Below are 19,469 nucleotides of genomic sequence, written 5' to 3' on the forward strand. Positions count from 1 at the left end.
ATCCATGGCTGAATTTGAAAGCTCCAACCGAGAAATGTCAGAATGAAATAATTCATAAATTATTAAGGAAGAGAATACCAAAGAGGGTGAAGGATAATAACTTGTGGAGACTGGCTTATTTTGAACTGGAAAGGAGGAGATGGATGTTCTAATTGACTGTTTTACTTTAAAATAAAAAGGGTTCCTAGAGCCTACTAAAAAAGTTTAAATTTCTGAAATTTCAGACCTTCTTTTTGGTGAGCCCTCTTCAATATTTTATAATATTGTTGAAAGAGTTTCTTGCTTAATTAAAGTCCCCCAGGATGTGGTTGGAGAGGGTGCAGGTCAGAATGGTTGATATCAGCCCTCTTTTCTCTAGCCTGTGGTGCCCCAGGCTAGAGTGTTCCCTTCCATCAGCTGCCCCAGCCCTGGGCAGGCCTGCAGCCCTGGCAGAGAGGATTCCAAGTGGAGCAGATTCCGGCAGAGAGCATGGAGCCCCTAGAGTTCATTGTGGCCTTGCTGGCCCAGTCCATCCGGACACTCCCCTGGACCCAATTAGCAGATTAGAAATACCATCCAAGTGTGTTGCATCCACTAAGTTAAAGAGGAATAGCAGACATGAAAGAATCAAGTGGGAAAAGAACATTTTGGATCCTGAAGGAGCACATTGCTTGTCAGAGATTTAACGAACCGAGACAAAATAAGTTGCTGCTCCTTAAGCCTTTTTTCTAACACCGCTGGGGTTCATTAGCTTGGGGAAAACCACCGAAGTTGCAAAAGAAAAAAGGAATACTTATGGTTCCCATGTTCAATTTCTTATGTAATATAACTTTTCTTGGAAAAAATATTTAATAGAAAAGGGAGGGCATCATTGATTTTAGAGTCTGCAAGAAATGAAAATAAAAAATGATCTGCTGATTAGTGATAGCAATTTGTTCCTTGAATATCTTCAATAATGTGTGAATGTCACATTACATAACACTTATAATGATTAAACCAGAAGATGAAATAAGATAGGCTAGATCTTGTGTTCTTCCCTTCACTAGTGGACAACTCATCTCATTAATCTCTCTAGGCTTGCAGCCTTAAATTGAATAAGCAGTGTTATTGGGGGGAGATTTATAGCCAGAAGGCTTAGCAGTCTCACCAAGGAAATCTTACAGTCCTATTTTGAGAGCTCTCCAAGACAATTGTGGGGATTTATATTCATTGTAGCCTGTCATAAAATATTGGCTGAACCAGTAATAAGGAGTGAAACTTCTCGGGAAGTTAATATTCTGATATTCTGACAGCAACACTGGAAATGGACAGTTGGCACTCCATGTCATAGGAAGTTAAAACATTCTTGATCCCTATTTATTTTGTTAGAAAAGGTGACTTCAGTCTAGTGGGAGACTATGCAATGATGTACCTGGGTGCTGAGGAATGCCCATGAAAAACCAGTGAGTTTTCACCATCATAAGGGCAGGTTCCCACAGAGCAGGTGTAAGGAGACTTTACGAAATGTTTGTTGAAAGAATTAATCAACTGGTTACCATGAGTCCTCCTCTTTTCATTTAAGTACTTGCTGTGACTGAAGTTCTGACATTTGGAATATTAATTGGATTAAGTAAAATCAGCTTACTAAACCTAAGTTTTAAAAGAAATACCCTGCCACATCATGGACCAGTAACATGGAATTAAAATTGAAAAGAAATTTTATTTTTCCACTCAGTTTTATTGAGGTGTAATTGACAAATAAAGTTGTATATGTTTAAAGTATACAGAGTAATGGTTTGATATACATATACATTGTGAAATGATTAGTGTAATCAAGTTAAATAGCACATCAGTGACCTCACACAGTTACTCTCTGTGTGTGTGTGTGTGTGTGTGTGTGTGAGATAATGATTAAGATCTATTCTCAAAGCAAATTTCAGGTATATATTACAGTATTATTTACTATAGTCATCATGCTGTATGTTAGATTTCCAGAACTTTTTAATCTTATAACTGAAGGTTTGTACTCTTCGACCAGTATCTCCTCATTCTGCCCCTTCCTCAGCTTCTGGTAACTACCATTCCACTTTCTTTTTCTGACTTCATTTTTTTTTTTTTTTGATACTACATTTACATGAGATGACAGTAATTATCTTTCTTTGTCTGGCTTATTTTACTAACATAATGTGCTCTAGGTTCATCAATGTTGTTGCAAATAGCAGGATTTGAACTTGAAGTTCTTTCTTTCTCATAGCCAAATAACACACACACACACATATTACATTTTTATCTGTACATCCATTGATGGACACTTGAAAAGGCAGTTTAACTTAACAAATCACCCAATACAAGATTTCCCTACACACAACTATATTTAAAATGCATAACCAATAAGGGCCTTATCTTCATGACCCAGAAAATCACACTGGTATGATCACTCACCTAGAGCCAGCTATCCTGGAATGTGAAGTCAAGTGGGCCTTAGGAAGCATCACTACGAACAAAGATAGTGATGGAATTCCAGCTGAGCTATTTCAAATCCTAAAAAATGATGCTGTGAAAGTGCTGCACTCAATATGCCAGCAAATTTGGAAAATTCAGCAGTGGCCACAACACTGGAAAAGGTGAGTTTTCATTGCAATCTCAAAGAAAGGCAATGCCAAAGAATACTCAAACTACCACACAATTGCACTCATCTCACACGCTAGTAAAGTAATGCTCAAAATTCTGCAAGCCAGGCTTCAGTAATACGTGAACCATGAACTTCCAGATGTTCAAGCTGGTTTTAGAAAAGGCAGAGGAACCAGAGATCAAATTGCCAGCATCCACTGGATCATCGAAAAAGCAAGAGAGTTCTAGAAAAACATCTTTTTCTGCTTTGACTGTGTGGATCACAATAAACTGTGGAAAAGCCTTTGACTGTGTGGATCACAATAAACTGTGGAAAATTCTGAAAGAGATGAGAATACCAGTCCACCTGATCTGCCTCTTTAGAAATCTGTGTGCCAAAGCCTTTGACTGTGTGGATCACAATAAACTGTGGAAAATTCTGAAAGAGATGAGAATACCAGTCCACCTGATCTGCCTCTTTAGAAATCTGTGTGCCAGGAAGCAACAGTAAGAAATAGACATGGAACAACAGACTAGTTCCAAGTAGGAAAAGGAGTACGTCAAAGCTGTATATTGTCACCCTGCTTATTTAACTTATATGCAGAGTACATCATGAGAAATGCTGGGCTGGAGGAAGAACAAGCTGGAATCAAGATTGCTGAGAGAAATATCAATAACCTCAGATAGGCAGATGACACCACCCTTATGGCAGAAAGTGAAGAAGAATTAAAGAGCCTCTTGATGAAAGTGAAAGAGGAGAGTGAAAAAAATTGTCTTAAAGCTCAACCATCAGAAAACTAAGATCATAGCATCGGGTCCCATCACTTCATGGCAAATAGATTGGGAAACAGTGGAAACAGTGGCAGACTTTATTTTTTTAGGCTCCAGAATCACTGTGGATGGTGATTGCAGCCATGAAATTAAAAGACGCTTATTCTTTGGAAGGAAAGTTATGACCAACCTAGACAGCATATTAAAAAACAGAGACATTACTTTGCCAACAAAGGTCCATCTAGTCAAGGCTATGGCTTTTCCAGGATTCATGTATGGATGTGAGAGTTGGACTATAAAGAAAGCTGAGTGCCGAAGAATTGATGCTTTTAAACTGTGGTGTTGGAGAAGACTCTTGAGAGTCTCTTGGACTGTAAGCAGATCCAGCCAGTCCATCCTAAAGGAGACCAGTCCTGGGTGTTCATTGGAAGGACTGATGTTGAAGCTGAAACTCCAATAATTTGGCCACCTGATGTGAAGAGTTGAGTCATTTGAAAAGACCCTGATGCTGGGAAAGATTGAGGGCAGGAGGAGAAGGGGATGACAGAGGATGAGATTGTTGATGGCATCACTGACTCAATGGACAAGAGTTTGAGTGAACTCTGGGAGTTGGTGATGGACAGGGAGGCCTGGCGTGCTACAGTTCATGAGGTAGCAAAGAATCAGACATGACTGAGTGGCTGAACTGACTGACTGACTATATAGCACATTGAGAGAAAAGAAATAAAGAAAATGAAGTCACTCAGTCGTGTCTGACTCTGCGACCTCATGGACTGTAGCCTGCCAGACTTCTCTGTGCATGAGATTCTCAGGGCAAGAATACTGCAGTGGGTTGCCATTTCCTTCTCCAGGGGTCTTCCCAACTTAGGGATTGAACGTGGATCGACCATATTGCAGGTAGACTCTTTACCATCTGAGCCACCAGGGAATCCCCTATAGCGCATGGAACTCTGCTCAATATTATGTGGCAGCCTGGATGGGAGGGGAATTTGGGGGAGAATGGATACGTGTACATGGATAGTTGAGTCCCTTTGCTGTTCACTTGAAACTATCACAACACTGTTAATTGGCTATCAGTTCAGTCACTCAGTTGTGTCGAACTTGTTGAGACCCCATGAATCACAGCATGCCAGGCCTCCCTGTCCATCACCAACTCACGGAGTTAACTCAAACTCACGTCCATCGAGTCGGTTATGCCATCCAGGCATCTCATCCTCTGTCACCTCCTTCTCCTCCTGCCCCCAATCCCTCGCAGAATCAGGGTCCTTTCCAATGAGTCAACTCTTTGCTTGAGGTGGCCAAAGTATTGGAGTTTCAGCTTCAGCATCAGTCCTTAAAATGAACACCCAGGACTGATTTCCTTTAGGATGGACTGGTTGGATCTCCTTGCAGTCCAAGGGACTCTCAAGAGGCTTCTCCAACACCACAGTTCAAAAGCATCAATTCTTCAGTACTCAGCTTTCTTCACAGTCCAACTCTCACACCCATACATGACCACTGGAAAAAGCATAGCCTTGACTAGACGGACCTTATTCGGCAAAGTAATATCTCTGCTTTTGAATATGCTGTCTACGTTCCCTCCAAGGAGTAAACGTGTTTTAATTTCATGGCTGCATTCACCATCTGCAGTGATTTTGGAGCCCCCAAAAATAAAGTCTGACATTGTTTCCACTGTTTCCCCATCTATTTCCCATGAAGTGATGGGACCAGATGCTATGATCTTCGTTTTTTGAATGTTGAGCTTTAAGCCAACATTTTCATTCTCCTCTTTTAGTTTCATCAAGAGGCTTTTGAGTTCCTCTTCACTTTCTGCCATAAGGGTGGTGTCATCTGCATGTCTGAGGTTATTGATATTTCTCCCGGCAATCTTGATTCCAGCTTGTGCTTCTTCCAGCCCAGTGTTTTCCATGATGTACTCTGCGTATAAGTTAAATAAGGAGAGTGACAATATACAGCCTTGACATAATCCTTTTCCTATTTGGAACCAGTCTGTTGTTCCATTCCAGTTCTAACTGTTGCCTCCAGACCTACACATAGGTTTCTCAAGTGGCAGGTCAGGTGGTCTGGTATTCCTATCTCTTTCAGAATTTTCTGCAGTTTATTGTGATCCACACAGTCAAAGGCTTTGGCATAGTCAATAAAGCAGAAATTGATATTGTTCTGGAACTCTTTTGCTTTTTCCATGATCCAGCGGATGTTGGCAATTTGATCTCTGGTTCCTCTGCCTTTTCGAAAACCAGCTTGAACATCAGGAAGTTTATGGTTCACGTACTAATGAAGCCTGGCTTGCAGTATTTTGAGCATTACTTTACTAGTGTGTGAGATGAGTGCAACTGTGCAGTAGTTTGAGCCTTCTTTGGCATTGCCTTACTTTGGGATTGGAATGAACCCTGACCTTTTCTAGTCCTGTAGCCACTGCTGAGTTTTCCAAATTTGCTGGCATATTAAGTGCAGCACTTTACAGCATATTGAATGTAGCACTTTCTAGTAAATAGCTCAACTGGAATTCCATTACCTCCACTAGCTTTGTTCATAGTGATGCTTTCTAAGGCCCTCTTGACTTCACATTCCAGGATGTCTGGGTCTAGGTGAGTGATCACACCATCATGATTATCTGGGTCATGAAGATCTTTTTTATACAGTTTTTCTGTGTATTCTTGCCACCTCTTCTTAATATATTCTTCTTCTGTTAGGTCCATACCATTTCTGTCCTTTATTGAGCCCATCTTTGCATGAAATGTTCCCTTGGTGTCTCTAGTTTTCTTGAAGAGATCTCTAGTCTTTCCCATTCTGTTGTTTTCCTCTATTTCTTTGCATTGATCACTGAGGAATTGCTTTCTTATCTCTCCTTGCTATTCTTTGGAACTCTGCATTCAGATGCATATATCTTTCCTTTTCTCCTTTGCTTTTTGCTTCTCTTCTTATCATAGCTATTTGTAAGGCCTCCTCAGACAGCAATTTTGGCTATACCCCAATACAAAATAAGAAGTTAGGAAACAAACAAACAAAAAAACAACTCACCAGTAACCCTTTGCATGAAGGCTTCTTCCTTTGGAGTTTTCACTTCATCAATAATTTGAGAGGAATCCGGTTCTGGACTTGAGCATGAGTCTCAGCCTATCTCTGTAGCTCCATATCTTGATTATTCCTGGGAAATAGTAAATACTGTAGAAACAGTTTCTAATATATGAAACAAAAGTTATTATCTGTATGAAGTCAAAATCTACCTCCCTGAAATTCCTCTTGGTAGACCTAGTTCTCAGAGTTCTCAATGGCTTCAGTTGTGTCCAACAACTTGCAGCCCTATGGACTATAGCCCACTAGGGTCCTCTGTCCATGGGTTTCTCCAAGCAAGAATACTAGAGTGGGTTGCCATGCCCTTCTCCAGGGATCTTCCCAACCCAGGGATTGAACCTGCGTTTTCTGTGTCTCCTGAATTGCAAGTGGATTCTTCATCACCGAGCCACCAGGGAAGCTCCCCTTAGGTCTATACGCTACTCAGAATAGAATGTGTCAGCTTCTTCCTCTAAGTGAGAGTGTTTTGATGTTTAATCACTTATCAAGTTTTCCCTGCTCTAGATTAATCCTTATTTCCCTCAATTAATTATTTTCTTGAGCTGCTGTGTCAATCATTTTGAACTTTCTCATCAACTAAAACCTTAGGCCTATTTTCCCCTTCTAGTAATATCAAGGAAACATTTCCCTGCCATCTTTTATTGGAGCAATGCTTCCTCCCCCACCCCAACTTGTTATCTATCCCATTTATCATTGTACAATTTAATCATATTGGTTTTTCCCCATCTTTCTACCTTATTGAGAATTTTTAATTGCTTATTTTGACAACAGCATTGTTGTTGTTATGTTAAAATTTTTAAGATTTGATCAGTATAGTTGGTAACAGATAACTGTGGTTATTTGTACCTTGGTATATGCCATTAGGGACTTCTTTCCCTTTATGGTGGCACTAATTCATCATTTACCTTTCTTATTTGATCATTAGGCCTACTAAATTTCCATACTGTGCTAGAAGGGACTTTTTAAAATATTAAATATATTGATTTTCTTCTCCAGTTCTGTGTATCAGGATACTGAATCCCAACAAGTCCAAAGTTACATAGCTGGTTAGCAGAAGCACCCAGATTAGAACCAGGGCCAAGTGCAGGTGCTGTTTCCTTTTTATTACAGCTACCACTTTGTAAAATAGACTTTTTAAGAGCAGTTTTAAGTTCACAACAAAATCAAGTTGAACATACAAAATTTTTCCATGTACTCTCTGTCCCCATTCATGAATAACCTCCCCCGCTATCTACATCCCTCACCAGAATGATTACAACTGATGAACCTATTATTATCGACTCATCATTATCAATACAGTCCATAGTTTAGGCTTCATTACTAGTATTCTACATTCTGTGGGTTTGGAAAAATTTATAATGACTTGTATCCATCATTGCAGTAACATATGGGGTAGTTAACTTCCCTAAATATCCTCTGTTCTTCACCTGTTCTTCTCTCCCTGTCTCCTAACTCCTGGCAACCACTGAACTTTCTTTTTTTTTTTTTTTTAAACTATCATGATAGTTTTGCCTTTTCAAAGTGTCATATAGTTGGAATCATAGTAAGTAGCCTTTTCTAGTTAGCTTCTTTTATTTAGTAATATGCATTTAAAGTTCCTGCATGTCTTTTCATGGTTTGGAATGCATCTTTTTAGTGCTGAATAGTCCTTTGTCTGGCTTCCTGGTAGCTCAGTGATGAAGAATCTGCCTGCAATACAGGAGATGTAGGTTCAGTCCCTGGGTTGGAAAGATCCCCTAGAAGAAGGCATGGCAACAGACGCCAATATTCTTGCCTGGAGAATCCTATGGACAGAGTAGCCTAGTCGATTACAGTCCATTGAGTTCCAGAGTCAGACACAATTGAAGTGATCAAGTACACATAGATACATGCATTCCATTTTCTGAATGTACCTCAGTTTATTTATCTGTTCACATACTGAAGGACATTTGTTTGCTTTCAAGTTTTGGCAAGTATGAATAAACCTGCCATAAACATCCATGTGCAGGTTTTATGTGGATATGGTTCTTATCTCCTTTGGAGCATGATTGCTGGATCATATGGTAATAGTATATTTAGTTTTGTAAGAAACCACTATCTTTCACAACTGTTGTTCTTCATATCATTCTCAAGTTTAACACTAGATAGACATTTAATGTTTAAATGTCTTCTTGAAATTTCCTAGTCTGTTAGGTGAAAGTCATATACTAATGTTAATTTGGAGATAAGGTGGTAGTCTTTCCCCCTTTCTTTTTCTAAGACCATCAGTACAATTCCTTCCATTTCTAACAACTGGTACATTATAGGTAGAAGTGTGTGTGCGTGTGTGTATGCGTGTGTGTGTGTGCATAGCTCAACACCACAATTAAAGACTAGGAGAAACAGGATGATTTACTGGTCAGTGAAAACTTTTCGTGTAAAGGCAAACTAGTCATTTATGCACAGCCACTTGGGGTGAATGTAGCCTTGCTTCATGCTCACTAAGGGAGCTCTCTCTCTGATGAGACTGTGCATTTGTTCAATGGAAAGAAAATAGCTCTTTGTACCTTGCTGGCTGAATTCCTAACTATTCTTCAGGTCTCATTGTTCCCATTATTCAGTATTTAAATACACATAATGTCTTTAGTACCATTAGTCAGTATTTGCAAAAAGCTCTTTTTCTGAAATCTCTGAAATCCAGGACCAAAGAACGCGTTTCTCTTAGGTGTATTTTATTACGGGTTACAATAGAACCATCCATAAATTTTCAAAGTGAAAAAACGGTAAGAAGAAGTTCCCCTTAAAATCTTCTTGGAACTTAGCTTTAGTATTAGACAATGTTTTTTTAAAAAAGCACCTTTAAAATCTGTTGTTTCATCAGAATTGTTTGTAAGGAAAATGTAAACTCAGTATTGTTTAACTATGGTCCAACAGAGGACTATCCTATTGCACTTCTAATCAAAAAATAAATTGAACATAGTGGTAGGCTTACAGAAAGAGAGAATTAGATTTGATTAGATTAGCTTTAACCTGCCTGGAATAAAACTGTCTGCCTTTCCTGTTATTCGTTAGTGTTTATAGCAGGTTTTGTCTACAATGCTTTCACTATTATTTCCAAGTGGTAAAAGGCAGTCAAGCAGAAAAGACACTCATAAATGTCAGAAAAGAGTACATTTTTTTGCATTTCAAGGGCTTTGAAAGTCAAGTTCAACCCACTTAAGGGAAGCAGGGTGATGGATGTGTATAGCATGTTGTTAGTTGATGTATTTAGGCATATAATTTATGTGAAATTAATGTATATGTCTATTGTTTAAAGAAAAGGAAATATCCTGGGAAGATTCTATTTGTTGTATACATTTCATTCCCTGTTAGAAGGTACAATAAACCAAATTTCCATAATTTGGGATGAGGAAGGAAAGATGTTCAGTTTGTAAAAAGTGATCAGGATTTGGAGCGCTGTAATTCTTTACTTGTGCTTCCCATTACAATCTGATTCTTCTTCCTGGCAGCTTCTCCACTCCATGCTATGAGAAAAGCTCTGTCAAGAATTTTTACAAACCAGTGAGAGATTTTTTTTCCTCCTGAAGACTTTATTGAGATGTTTTCTGTCTCTGTATGAGACTTTATTTTTTTTTACCCACCAGGGAGCCTGAGCAATTATAGTTTAAAGCTACCGAAAATAGGTATGTTCTTTGATATCAAAGAGCTTCTTGAAGATTTTTCCAACTAAGGACACCCAAAGGTTGTATTTCAAGGTGTTACTAGCATGGGCCTTTGTAGTTTAAAACTCGGAATGTTCTACCAAGTGTATTATTCTTTGGAGGTGTTGTAGTACTCTTGCGTTTGGTAAAGGTAAGGTATTTGAATCTGTGTGTGTGTGTGTATGTGTGTTCCCACCTCTGCTGAACTGAGACTTAGCAGTTACAAATTGTTTCTCTCATGATGTAGTGTGAATAGAGAGGTTAGGGAGTAGGAGATGGAAGAGACATTTACTGAATACTCACTGTGTGCCAGTTATGTAATAGATATTACTTATTACTTTTTCAATCCTCAATGTTACTATGAGAAGTGGTAGGTTACTATCCTCATTTTCCAGATTACAAATTCAGAGTGGTAAAGTGCACTTGTCTGGAAGCAAACTTAGGTTTCTTTAATGTCCATAGTTAGGGTCTTTGAAGTCTCCACTTGGGTAGGCTTCAGAGAGGAAGAATTATACACAGGAAAGAATAAATCCTGGAGATCAAAACCAAAGTGTGTGTGTGTGTGTGTGTGTGTCTGTGTGTGTGTGTGTGTGTGTGTCTCTGTGTATGTGTCTCTGTGTGTGTGTGTCTGTGTTTATATGTTAGCTGAAAGGAGGAAATACATTTTCATGGGATAAAATAAATGCCTTGAGAACTGTAATATCAGTAGATGGTGAAAATTCATTCTTTCCTAAGGAAATGTCTTTTGGTCACTCCAGTTAGATCCTGGCTTTCTCCTACTTTCCTGGACATCTTTTCAACTGGCAAACTTCTATTGCTTTTCCTAAGTGGAAAATTCACTTCTCTATTAACTTTTGCCCTCCATTTCCAGACCATGTCTTATCTTAGAAACCCCAAGTGTCCGTGATAGTATTTTACTAAACAATACGCTATGGATGTGTATTCAATAAATGTATCTTGAGCACCATCTTTATACCAGGTACTATATGAGGATGATGTAGTACCAACAAAAAGAGAAATAGTTCCCACCCCTTATAGAATTTCAACCTAATAAGAAAAAATGACATTAAATTATTTTATAAGAAATACTTTAGTTTTTCTTCTTCATATTTTTTCTGCTATCACCAGCTTTCTTATTTTAGGAGAACAGATTGAACTCAGACCATGTATAGACATGGTGTATGTATATATGTGTTTAGTCACCCAGTTGTCTGACTCTTTGCAACCCTATGGATTGTAGCCTGCCAGGCTCCTCTGCCCATGGAATTTTCCCAGCAAGAATACTGGATTGGTTGCCATTTCCTCCTCCAGGGGATCTTCCGGACCCAGGGATCAAAACGGTGTCTCCCGCATTTCTTGCATTGCAGGCAGATTCTTTACTGCAGAACCACCAGGGAAGCTTCAAAAAAGTTAGACATGGTGTAGGTGCTCAATAAGTGTGCATTGATTTATAGAAAATATTAAATTCTTTAGCCCTCATCATTCTGCTTACAAAAGTATTATTTTAAAAATAAATAGTCCTTAAGGAAAATCATCCTGTGTAGTTGACTGTCAAAATCAGTCAACATTTGTATGGAAATTAGGTGTTTATGAAGAAAGGGCTTTTGATAGCCTTTGATCCCCTGGAAAAGGTCATAGCTACTCACTCTAGTATTCTTGCCTGGAAAATTCCATGGACAAAGGAGCCTGGTGGGATACAGTCCCTGGAGTCACAAAGAATCAGACACTACTGAGCAACTAACACTTTCATTTTTCACTTTCATAAGAGTTAAACCTCATAAATTTTTGAGGAAAGGGCTCTTACAATCTCCATTTTACACTTTAGGAATCTGTAGATAGGAACTAATTTGTCCACTCTGGAGCTAAGATTATAGTCTCTTGTCTCCAAATCATCTTTTGACTACACTGCCTCTTGAAAATGATTAAAACAAAGCATCAGGATATGTACAAGCATCTCAGTTTCCACTCATAATAACTGTTTTTTTTTTCATTTGTAAAGCACAGAGGCATTCATTTAATTTATTGATTCATCGACATTTCTTTCTTTTTCTTCACCAACATTTCTTGAGCACCTTGTATATGCCAAAGAATGAGTTTCCAAAACTAGGTGTCCAAAATGCAATCTTTTCCTTCAAGGTATTATAGTTAATTGAAGTAGACAAAGATATAACTTAATGAATACAGAGCTATGAGATAAGATATCCTTGAGGTATAATGGAAAGATTACTAGATTCTTAGATAGTCTGGTTTGAATCTTGACATCACTACTTATTAGTTCTTATCTTGGGACAATCATTTTTCCCCTTTGACCAGCAGTTTCCTCAACTGTAAAGTGGGGGATAAAATTATTTATGTGTATTTCAGTTGTAAATATTAGAGGAAATGTATGTAAAGGGTCTAGCACAATTCCGCACAAGTAATAGATGCTCAATTAGTGCTACTACAATTACAAGATGACTGAACCAGTGCAAATTATGCATATATATGTATATATAGTTTGTTTTTATGTCTCTATTTGTTCTTTATCTCTCTTTCTTTTCCTCTCATCTGGCCAGGAACTCCCCAAGATCTAGGGATGGATTTCCTGATGAGGTAGTAGAAAGGCTAGGGGAACTGTCCGAAAGGAGGTAAAGTTTTTTCGAGTGTGAAGACAGATTTTTTGTTTGTTTGTTTTGTTTTGTTGTGGGTTTTTTTTTTTTTTTTACCCCTGAACTGAACTTTTGAATAGAATGAATTATGCTAATGTATGGAGCTATCAAAAAGCATAGAGCCTTTCAAGAAGCACAGGATGCTTACTGTAGCCAAAGTATGAAGAATGGGCTTTGGGAATACTGAGAGCTAGGCTAGACACACAGTCACAGGTCAGATCATAGAGGGGCTTGTATGTCATGTTAAGCCGCCTGGACTTTACTTACCATATAAGCAACTTCTCACCTGAAGAGAAAAGGACCAGGCTAGAACTAAAATGGTTGAAACAACTTATCTTGGTTTGTGGAGTTGTTGGTTGCATAGAAAGGAGAGGAAATGTATTGAAAATGCATTTGAAAACCCAAAAAATGATGCATATTGACTAAAAATTTTTATAATCAGTGGATAATGGAGAGGTGAGAGTTCTAGTGAAATATACCATTAGGAAGCATCTTAAATCAAGTACCAGAAGAAGCATGTGGTGTTGAAATGCCGCAGGCCAAAGCACCCTGGGGCAAATTTCATCCCTTACATAGCAAGTTCTAAAGCAGCAGAGACAGGTTCAGAGTTTCTGGACCCCAAATAGAACACTTACCTTTTTCCCTGAAAGTCAACATAAATATTTGATAACGTCTCCCTTTCTGTAAAGGGGCCCTCTCTCAGTGGGAGTGGTATGTGGTTTCCCTCAGCAGAGCAGATTTATTTGTTTTCTTAAGGTTTTCTTTATGTCCCAGCGGTGGATTCTAAAAGCTCCTAAAGTATTTTGATTTTGAATTCTCACAAAAGTATTTTTTCCTTCACAGTAATTCAATATAAAAGGCAATAAAAGTGATATATTCAGAAGTATTCAGGACCTGCTATCAGTGCCACACGGGAATAAACTATCTTGCCACTTGCTCATCCCACAGGAGAAAAGACTCACAATTCACATACAGGAAATATTGCATGTGTTTGCCTCCGTTTTGCTTGTATTGTCTGCTCTGCTGAAAGGCAGATTTTTTTGCAGATAAAAGCCGCCCTGTCTTGCTGAACTGCTCATCTGTTTTGCTCAGGAAGAAAAGGCTTTGTTAAAATCAGGAGCAAAGTCAGATTTGCAAAATATCACCTAAAAATAACAAATCACAGAAAAATGTCAAAATATGCTGACTATGGTCCAACTTCATGCTTTGGGAAATTATCGAACAAAATCAGCAAATACTGTTTTTTTTAAAGTGAACAGAAATGATGTGTTTTCTAAGCACCATCCTGGTCATTGGTGGTTAGATGGTTAGAGAGCAAACAAGGGTGTGGAGGTGGCCTCACCTTTCTAACTGACTTTTTGTTGTTTACTCGCTAAGTCATGTCCAACTTTTTGTGACCCCATGAACTGTAGCCTGACAGGCTCCTTGGTCCATGGAATTTTCCAGACAAGATTATTAGAGTGGGTTGTCGTTTTCTCCAGGGTATCTTCCTGATCCAAGGATGGAACCCAAGTCTTCTGCATTGGAAGGTGGATTCTTAACTATCTCAGCCACCAGCGAAGTCCTGTAGCTGACTGAGACCAGTAGACATGTAGTTTGAGAAGATGATCTGTGCCATACTCAGGCAGGCCTCTAAAACTGTTTCCAGATTCCTCATGTGTTTTGGAGGTCTGTTTACAGAAGGCTGCTGGCTTGGCTGCTTTTGCGGGTGGTGAAGCACTGTTGAACATGAGGGGTAGAGCTTTGGTTTTTCAAGAGTTCATAGTCCTGCAGAAAGAGAGATGTTAAGTTAGTCATTCCAACAGTGAACAGAGACATTTAGTAAATAGGAAGTTCGGTGTTAGGGATGGTGGTAAACCCTTTAGGGGTTGTGAAAATTTAATCATTGGGACCTAATTCTGTAAAAGAATACCCACCTAGACAGGGTCTTGGGCACCAGAGCTGAAATTTTAGTTTAAATATTAAGATCTAGCACAAGCTTACCTCTCATCCACTGAATCTGTTTCTAAATCTGGGGAAATGGCCTTTGTTTCTTCACAAATATTTATTGGTAATTCTTTTCCTGGAGCTATCATGGTATATATTTTTATGATAATGTTTACTGAATAAATCTGAATATTTGGCTCATGGAACTAATCTCCAGAGAAACTTCATCTTTAATGCAGTCACTTATAAGATACAATGGAGAAGGAAATGGCAACCCACTCCTGTACTCTTGCCTGGAAAATTCCATGGATGGAGGAGCCTGGTAGGCTACCATTCATGGAGTCGCAAAGAATCAAATACGACTGAGCGACTTCACTTTCTTTCTTTCTATAGTTCTTTTTGGAGAGGGAAATGGCAACCCATTCCAGTGATCTTGCCTGGAGAATCCCAAGGATGGAGGGGCCTGGTGGGCTGCAGTCTATGGGGTTGCAAAGAGTCAGACATGACTAAGCAACTAACACGTACATACACATAAGATATAAAAACAGATTTTTTTTCTTATTTTAATAAATATATATAGAATTGAAAATGTTCAGACTCTCTTTGCTTTGATATCAAGTTTTCAACAAAATAACTCAGTGGACATTTAAAATTCCTATTGGGAGGGTCAGGGCTCAGTGGAAGTGGTTTGGCCAGGGGTGTTAACCTGCTAGTGTCCATATACATGTGAAAGACTGAACCTGATCCTGTTCTATACAACTGGGTCAAATTACATGGAAACTTCTTTTCAGACAGGGGTTAAAAAGGAAATAATCTCTTTTGCTGCAAACTTTTTCTCAGCAGGTACAAAATAGCTGCAATCAGGTAGGCTTTGGTAAGTGGCAGCTGCTATCTACCAAGCTGAAAGATCACAAATTCTCACCCCATTTCTATTTCAATTACATAGACACCAGGTTCAATTTTCAGGTGTCTGAAGGCATGCCTAACTCTGTGATAAGAAATGGGCCTGGACCCAGAATGGGGGCCTTGTGCAGAGCTATGCTGCAAACCTTTCTTGAACTGACATCAGTTTTGACCAATCAGGGTCCCTGGTCATCATTACAGTGTCATTAGACTTGACTACCAGCTAGTTTCCTAAAAATAATCTGTCAAACAGGTGAGGAAATCAAGACCTAAAGAGGATAACAATCATATCTGTGGTCACATGGGTTATAGACTTATCAAGACATAGCCTCTGATCTTAAGTTGCTACCTGTTTTATGCCACAGAGGTAAATATACCAGGCTGATATATTAGCATTGCTACTGCCTGGAACATTGTGTTGAAAGGGTTTTGAACTTGCATCCTTACTCAAGGAGAAATGATACTATGGTTGATTAGTAATGTCTGTCTGGGGAAAAAGAATGTGGAGACATGGTATGCTATGTGTTTGCAGAATTTGGTTGAATGATGAAGGTTGCCTGTTAATTAAATAATTACTAGATGAATTATCTTCATGAATTATGCCTCAAAAAAAAACGTGTTCTGAAATCTTCAAGGGTGATCAGGATCATTTTGGGAGAGATGACCTTTTGGCTTTGGTCTCAAAGAATAAGTAGCAGTTTTCTGACAGAGGCTTGCTTGGTGGCTCAGATGGTAAAGAATCCACCTGCAATGGGGGAGACCTGGGTTCAATCCCTGGATAGGGAAGATCCCCTGGAGAAGGGAATGGCTACTCACTCCAGTGTTCTGGCCTGAAGAATTCCATGGAGAGAGGAGCCTGGCAGGCTACTCAGACATGACTGAGTGACTTTTACTTTCTTTCACTTTCACTTTTCTGACAGAGAAAGGAAAGAAGAAGACATTCCATGAAAAAATGACAACTTGTGTAGGGGACTAGTATGTGGAGAACAGAAGGAAATTAATGATTATTTATTGCCTGCTATGCTTAGTCCTAAGCTTGGTCCTTTATGTGTTTTCTCATTATTTAATTTTCATTATGATTCTATGATTTTATAGATGAGGAAGAAGGACAAAGAAAATTAAGATGTCCCATGTTGTATAGCTACTAAGCAGAGGTGAGATTTTAAGTATTGGCACTCCAAAGAGACTTTAATGGCAGCTACCCAGAAGCACACTAGGTAAAGAAGAGAAGGTATCATTAGTTTGGATTTGGACTACTGCTATTGCATTCGAGTTACCTCAGATGTCCAAATAGAGATGGCTAGTAGGCTATAGGAAATACAGCGCTGACTGACCTGGTTATGATAAAAAATATATCAGGAACTCATTGATGACAGACCTTGTGCATAACAATGGAGATCTTTCTGCCTTTGCTATTTTAGCACAGGGAACTATAAGTGATAAACTAATAGACTTTATGTTTCATGAGCAATTCAAATTACTGCCAAGAATTGATAGGAAACCTGTCTTACTTAGAAATTCAAATGTTCATGACACAGCACTATTTATTATCATCATGAAACTTATGCTCTGGCAAAACTCTATTTCTGTTCATAAAAAGACTGTTTAATATGTATGCATTCCTCTGCCAAGGTTCAACTTTGACCTCCAAGAGCATTCTTTAAAGAGATACTAGGAGGTGCAACAGTTGATATCGGTGCATGGAGATGGGGCCCATATGCATGTGTGGGCAGGGTAGTCTAAACATTTTCCAAAAAAAGAGGGTGACTTTTTATAAACATTTTCCAAAAAAGAAGGTGACTTTTTATTTTTTGAACTTGTGCAATCTGGACAAGAGGGAAAAAAAGCCCTTGAGCGTTTTTACATTTGTGAATTCCATTGTCCTGGGACGTTCCAGGACTCTGTCAGACTCTGCGGATTTGTGGTTATGCTTCCTTTAGAGTTTAGGGTGAGGGACAGGTGTTTAAAATAGTCCAAGCTCCATTCCTGGTTCTCTGTTCCCTAGGATGACGATGATGGTAACACTGACACCTATATCAGCAATACCGCCATTGCTCAGTTGCTCAGTTATGTCTGATTTTTTGTGACCTCATGGACTGGAGCCTGCCAGGCTGCTCTGTCCAGGGGGTTCTCCTGGCAAGAATATTGGAGTGGGTTGCCCTTTCCTTCTCCAGGGAATACCATCATATTTCATTTATTTAAAAATACCTTTCTATTTTTTTGCCTCTCTGAAAATGAACAGTCTTATACACAGTACCTAGCATTTGCTATTTGCCTACAATAAAGTTTAATTCATCCAGATGGGATTTGTGTGTTGTTTCAGATGGTCATCTGGGGATACTACCATCCGGAGACCACTTTAAGTTGAATTATTTACTGACTTTTTCCTTGAATCACAGTGGTAATGTGAACTTGTATCAGAAGGCTGCTTGAGTACCTGACTGTGGTTCAGGTTCTTGGAGGAGATTATTTTTCTTTTCTGTCTTCTTGCTGTGCCTTTTTCGATGGCACCTTTATTTCTAGAATATTGTCACTTGAAAGGAACAGCATTTTGGTGTCGGCTCCCCACCTTGGTTTCCTTTCTTAACATATTTAGAATAATATTGTGATGAACAATGGATGGTGTCTTAGATCTGATGAGATACTCTAACAATAAAAGCCACATGTGTTAAGTACTTTCCTTTTGCCAGGCAGTGCTATAATGCCCTTCATAAGTAGTAACTCATTTAAACCTTTTACAATCATATTAGGCAGGTGCTATCCACCCCCGCCCCTGCCAATTTCATGTAAGAAAACAGAAGCACAAACAAGTTATACAGTGTGCCCAAGGTTACCTATATTGGCTCATGTAGTGTAACTTGACCACCCTGGGTCTACAGATAGGCTGCTGGTGAGAATCTAATTTCATCCCTATAAGATTCCTGGCACAGTACCTGATACTTGCTGAGCACACAGCTAACAGTTGCAAGTTCCTACTCTCAGAAAATGGGCCATTGTCCTTATTAGAAGGACGTGCTACCCTTTTGTTATCCACTTCTTATTCCATGATGTGGGATTCTAGCTTTAAGAGTTTTCCTCAGACAAGAGCCGGTTTTCTTAAAAATGTGAATTATTGTAAGTCTTTTCTTTATGTGCTGTAAAAAGGATGTTGCTCTAAGCAGATCTGTGAGTTCTATCAGAACTTCGAAGCAATGCTCATTGAAAAGTCCAGTTTAACAAGGACTAGAATTCTTCCCACTTTAAGTTCCCCCATTGTAGTGTTCCTCTGTTCCTCCCTTGTCTCCTCTCCATGCTCACATCAAATCTGCACAGATAGTTTTAAGTAAAGTGAATTATAAAGAAGAAAGAAAGGAAAAAATTGTGGGTTTTCCACTCATAAGAAAACATTTTTTTTCCTAATGACCCTAAACTACAACTTTTTGGATGATTTACTGCCTATATTTAGAAGAGAATAACTTTGAATCCATCTATCCTTTCTTTCGCTCTTTTATTCTTCAACAAATATTTGATATTCATTCTTTTAAATTCAAGACAATGTGTTTCGTGCTGCCTGTATAAGAGATGTTTCTCAGACTTTGTTCACATCCTCGAGGAATTTTTATGAACAGAATTATAGGAGAATCATTCCCCCTCCTTTCCTCACTCTGCATTTCTGCTAATCTCTTTCTTCTGTCTTCTTTTATTACCCACCCCACCGTTATTTATGAGCTGGGAGTCAGGGAGAAATAGAGAGCTTTGGGAAGATTACATGATTTAGGCTGAGTTATACTTGAACTTATAGAGATGGGGATGGTAGAACACAGCAGGGCGATAGTGGGGAGCAGCCCAGACAGTCACAGGAACTGGGAGCCAAGGGGTGTTGGGGCAGAGTGAGAAGTCCAGCTGGAAACAGGAAGGGAATGAAAGGACAGAGGGGAGG

The 19,469-nt window shown here is 39.0% G+C and overlaps 1 protein-coding gene across 1 annotated transcript in view; it reads left to right on the forward strand.

Annotated features, from left to right (window-relative positions):
• Positions 1-19,469, forward strand: part of ST6GALNAC3 (ST6 N-acetylgalactosaminide alpha-2,6-sialyltransferase 3) — a 635,275-nt gene that overhangs the window by 240,643 nt on the left and 375,163 nt on the right. The window lies entirely within an intron of this gene.

Source organism: Capra hircus, chromosome 3 (assembly GCF_001704415.2).
Source record: "Capra hircus breed San Clemente chromosome 3, ASM170441v1, whole genome shotgun sequence".
Taxonomy (NCBI): Eukaryota; Metazoa; Chordata; class Mammalia; order Artiodactyla; family Bovidae; genus Capra; species Capra hircus.